The following is a 5,544-nucleotide window of genomic DNA, read 5'->3' as shown; positions in this document are numbered from 1 at the left end:
GCTACATATCAGCCTCCATCCTCGCTACATATCAGCCTCCATCCTCGCTACATATCAGCCTCCATCCTCGCTGCATATCAGCCTCCATCCTCGCTACATATCAGCCTCCATCCTCGCTACATATCAGACTAATAATTCAGTATTTACTGAAAATAGATACAGGTAAATACTGTCTTCGGTATTTACCACTTTCCCTTTATAGGGAAATAGGGAAAGTGGTGAAGAGTGGAGTGTGATGAAGGGTAGGGAAGGTGGTGAATGATTGGTGTGGTAAATGATAGGGAAGGTAGTGAAGAGTAGGAAAGGGCAGAGAAGATGATGAAGGGTAGGGAAGGGGACGAAGGGTAGTCAATATAGTAAAAGAGAAGGAAGGTGGTAAAGAAGATGGAAGGTAGTGATGATGGTGATTGTAGATTGGGTAATTAACGGTGCCTGCGCTGATAAAATGGTTGTAGTGAGGAAGATAGTGTGAATGGATGAGGATGGCCCTGTTTAGTTTAGATGGTTACAGTGTAGAAGGTGGCTTGTAGTGAGGGTAGTTTTAGTGTGAAAGATATGTATTTATTACAGAGTGAAAGATGGTCTGTAGTTAACAGGGTTACAGTGACGAAGATAGTGTACAGGGAAGATGGTTACAAGGATGAAGATAGTGAACAGAGAAGCTGTGATGTCCGTCACCAGAGCAACGCCAAGTAACCCCCTCCCCCTTTCTACACACACACACACTATTATAGTCTGTGGGTTGGTTGGTGTTGTCGTCGTTGATCCTTCTCTATGGACAACCCAACCCACAACTCGGCAGAGTGCTTATACTAGGAGATCACCCTTGGCGCTTCTGGCTCTTGGAGAGGGGCTCAACGTCACACGTTTAGGGGATGCGGCTCCAACTCTTAGCCTCGTTGTCACGTGCACACACCCACTCGAGCCGCTGTGACTCCCCACTCTCTCCTTATGAGATATGATCTCCTCAATCCCCTATGACTTACTAGTATTACCTCCTACCCTGTCCACAGCAGTGGTTCTTGGTTCTTTCTCTCTCTCTCTCTCTCCTTCTTTACTACCTCCTGGGAAGCCTCACTAGGACAAGGGCAAACACCAGCAAATTGTGACACATTTACTGGACAAAGCACATACACGATACATACACACATATAATAATAATGAATCCTATACTCTATAATATCACAATCAGGTTGCACTCCAATACCATCAGAACTCTATTATCAGCTTATCAAGTGGTATCCTATCTCCTGGTTCACCACCTGATACTATTAACCTCCTCAAGTTGATCAAGCCTACATATACTGTTGCACTATCAGCAAGATAATGTATATATAGAAAACCAGCATTGAATGCAATAACATATATCAGTATAAATGTTCATTGATACACAACAATGATTAATCGATCACTGTCAGTCCTCGAGCACATACATCTGTAGGTAATCAAGCCTACGACTGCAACTCTAAGCTTCAGAATAAATCACTCCTTGACATAAGAATGCAAACAGTCACTCACCTCTCACTGCGTCTTGCACGCTAATGACAACCAAACACTATCAACTCCCTACAAGTAATCCACCAGAACTTCCCCTTCCACCTCTGGAAGTTCACTACCCTAATATCCTTAGGTTCTTCCGGGCTTCACTACCAGGATCCTCTGCAGCTCCTCCAGGCTGCTATCATGAAGTTTCCTTGAGCAAGTACGGTGCTTCACCCTTCTGCTAGGGTCCTCCACAGCTCTCTTGGCTGCTACACCATGAAGTTTCCCCGAGCAACTATGGTGCTTCTCCACCTCTACAGAAGCACGTGACACTCCTCTTCACTGCTGCTTCTCACAGCTCGAGGTCCTCTCCTTCACTACCTTGGAGTCTCATCAGCTACATCATCTGCTGGCTTCGAAGTTCTCAGCAACTTCTTCCCCAAAGACAAACCTGCAACCCATCGACACTCCAATAAAACGTTCCCCTTTAACACATAAACAAAAATAACCACACAATATGCTTGCCTCAAACCTCTATCTGTCCTCTACATACAGTGAGAGTGGACTCCCCCGCTTTGGGCGGGTCCATACTCCACCTCGCCTGGCGGCGGTCCTCACTCGCTGGGAGGGTCTTCCTCCATCAGGAGCCAGGCTCCCTCAGTCGTCCGCCAGCGCTCAGAGGGGACGGACGTCGCTCCGTGTTCCTCCCTCTTCACTCTCCTATTTCAGGCCTTCTGCCTTATTAAAACATGTCTAACTTATAAAATAAACATCGCTACTGTCGCTGGGCACACGACCAACTACAAGTGATCACTATGAACTGGCGTATATCGTGCTTACCACAGATTAATTGATCGAGGGCGCTTTCCCTCTGACGGCGTCTGGTCAGGGCGCTCCACACAGCCCACGAAAATGCCTCCGGGCGGCTTAATATTCACTAATTATCGCCCACGACTTGAGACCACACGTCCCCAGCTCGATTCCACAGCTGGTATGTCTGCACACTTCTCTTCTCTTAGAGATATATCACTAGGGGTTCCCTTCTGACGGGAGCTCAAACGAAGCGCGGCTTTCCCCTGCGATGTCTGGCACTCAAGTGAGGTCAAGGTCCCCCGGAAGTGAGCCTCACGCCTCCAGCAAAATGTCCACATCTCCTAGCCAGTCATTTATCTATTTCCTTACTTACTGCCCATAATCTTAAATTGTTTTACATATCCAACCAGCCATTTTTCATATGGGTTATCACCTCAATATTTGCTAGACCTTCTAGTTAGGTCAGGCTTGCTGAATAACTCTCAAGAAGGGAGACTCGTTTCTCCTGCAGGCTGAGATCATAACACTCCCCTCCCCTTATTTTTGAGAGTTATTCCAGTGGCAAAGCTCGGGATAATACATCCGCCACTACACTGTCTGGTTCTTCAACCGATTGGTTCGACCGGTTAGTCTGTTTACATACTCCCGTAGGAGTCTACAACTAGTTCGTTGCTCCTTGCAACATCTGGCTCACAACTCTCCAGAAACATGGTCTTCTCACAACGATTTGACTTCTCTGGCACCTCTTGGCTAGGCTGTCCTCCTTGGACGCCTGCAATCCATTGGCCCACTCTACTTACTGTCTCCACCCTCCGTTTCCTCGTCTTCTTCTCTTCCCGTCCAGAGTCAGACATCTACTGTCTGTACCTCCTCTGTCGTCTTCACACTTCCATCTACTGCCATTATACTTTCGTCTCCTGCCATCATACTTCACTCCATCGTCTTCACCGACGCTCCTCCTTTTCGTCTCCTCATTTATCTGAGACCTCATCCTGTTCGACTCCCACCGAGTCCTCGGCTTTCTTCTACTCCTCCATGCTTGTATCCTCATCCTCTTCTCACACTTCTCACCTCTGTACCACTCCATTTCTTCTCCTTCAACTCTTCTTCGTTCCCTAAAAGTTTCTTCGGGCACTGTACTACATCCAACAGCACTCGACCGTACATATCGCTTTACCTCTCCTAGAGTGCTCGTAGGCATCTCTCCACACATACTGTCTCTTCTCCTTTCATTTTCCCGGCTATTACTCTTCTTCACTATCTCTTCTTCACGTTTTCTGTGGAACATGTTGACTCCTGACATCTCCCACAACTTAACTCCATTATCCATATGCCTCTGTGCTCGTGGACCACTTGACGCTCTACTCTCGTCTTCAGTCTGTCCACATCTTTCCTCATTCCTACTCAGCACAGTTGCGTTCACCTTCCGACCCTTAATTTCAGCAGTCTGGGCTCTACTCAGGTCAACTCTCTTCACAGTATTCTTCTTCGGCTGGGTCATCTTCACTTTCGACCTCACCGAGACTTCATTTTTCTGGGCTGGACCTTCATCAAACAGCCGTGCTATATCTACATCGATCTCTTCCACTGGCTGAATCGACACTGTCTCACCTTCTCCAGTGTCTTCCTCGTCGGCCACTTCTGCCTTCATCACTACCGAGACAGGGTACTCAATGGCTTGGCGGTCTCCTGACTCATCCCCTCGGATGTCAGTCAGGTTCACACTCTCAGGTGTCCCACCCGTGCCGTGGCCTTCTGGGCACTCCTCTGGCACAGTCTCCGCCATGACTCTTGTCAACACCTTTGTCCCGCACAAGTCATTCCCCAAGATCACTTGGACTCCTGGAACAGGTATGTCGGGGCACACTCCCAACATCACCTCTGCCGACACATATTCCGACCTTAGCTGGACAGTACAAACGGGCATGTCACTTTCAGACAACAACCCATATACTTTCATCTTCCCACTGCCAGCTAATCGTCGATCATTCCCAATCAGGCTTCTCGCAATCAAGCTCTGATTAGCTCCGGTATCTCTTAAGATACCAACTTCTACCTCAGGTTGGCCTCCTACACTGATCCAACCTTTGCTCATGAACGGCCTATACCTCTCGTTCACTAAGTTTGCTCTCTGTGGTTTGTCTTGGAACACATTAGTATATTTGCCTCGGGGGTCACACATGGCCAGGGTCACAACTCTCTTGCCCTGCCGACAATCTCGCATCACGTGACCCAATCCGTTACAATTGTAACATCTCATCTGGGAAAAATCTCTTCTATATGTACCAAAGTAGCTCTGACTCTGCCCACTCGTATTGGAGTTCCTCGGGCCAGACGTACTACTCGTACTCTGTGGAGCTTTACTAGACTCTTGATTCCCTGGATAACGATTAGTTTCTCGTTTGGCTCCTCCATCCTCACTTTCAGACGAAGTGCGCGACCTACTCTTCTGAGTTTTAGGGTACTTACTTTTATCTGCCCATTTATCAAAATTTTTCTCACCCCAGACTCTTCTGGGTCTTTCATAATTTCTTCCTCCCCAGACTCCATTGGATCTGCCATTGCTGCGTCTCACCTCGCTTCTCACTCTGTTCTCCCTTAAGCTCTTGTATGCTTCAGTAATCATATCCGCCCTATCTGCGGCATCTTTCACCTCCATTATCCCTGCTTCTTGGATCTTGAACTTTGTTTCGGGATGCATCATCTCCAAGAACTTCTCCATGACCATCAGTTGCTTCAGGTCAGTGTAAGATCCAACTCCAGCAGCCTCAATCCACTTCTGGAATCGTCTTTCCAGATCTCTTGCTGTCTCAGCAAACGTACATGCTCCAACTTTGATCATTTCTCTGAAGCGCTTCCTATAAGCTTCTGGGGTTAACTGAAACGAGCGCAATATGCTGCTCTTTACCGTGGCATAATCCTGGCACTCTTCCAGTGACAATTGGGTGTATGCCTCCCTGGCTGCACCGGTCAATCTTAACTGGACCAGCTGGGCCCATTCCTCCTGTGGCCACTCTTTGATGCTGGCTACTTTCTCAAAATGCTCGAAGAAGCTCTCTGCCTCTTCGGGAACAAACAAGGGAATGTCCTTCTCCCTAACCCTAACATCTGGTGGGTGTGATACCTGGGTGGTGCTCTCTGGCAACCCATGTTCAATCCTTTGCTCAGCCAAGGTTCTATTCGCTTCTATCTGCATTTGCTTTGTTCTCTCTTTTTCTTTTTCGACTTGGGCTTTTTCTTTTTCTATTT

Source organism: Procambarus clarkii, chromosome 71 (assembly GCF_040958095.1).
Source record: "Procambarus clarkii isolate CNS0578487 chromosome 71, FALCON_Pclarkii_2.0, whole genome shotgun sequence".
Taxonomy (NCBI): Eukaryota; Metazoa; Arthropoda; class Malacostraca; order Decapoda; family Cambaridae; genus Procambarus; species Procambarus clarkii.
This window is presented reverse-complemented; position numbering follows the sequence as displayed.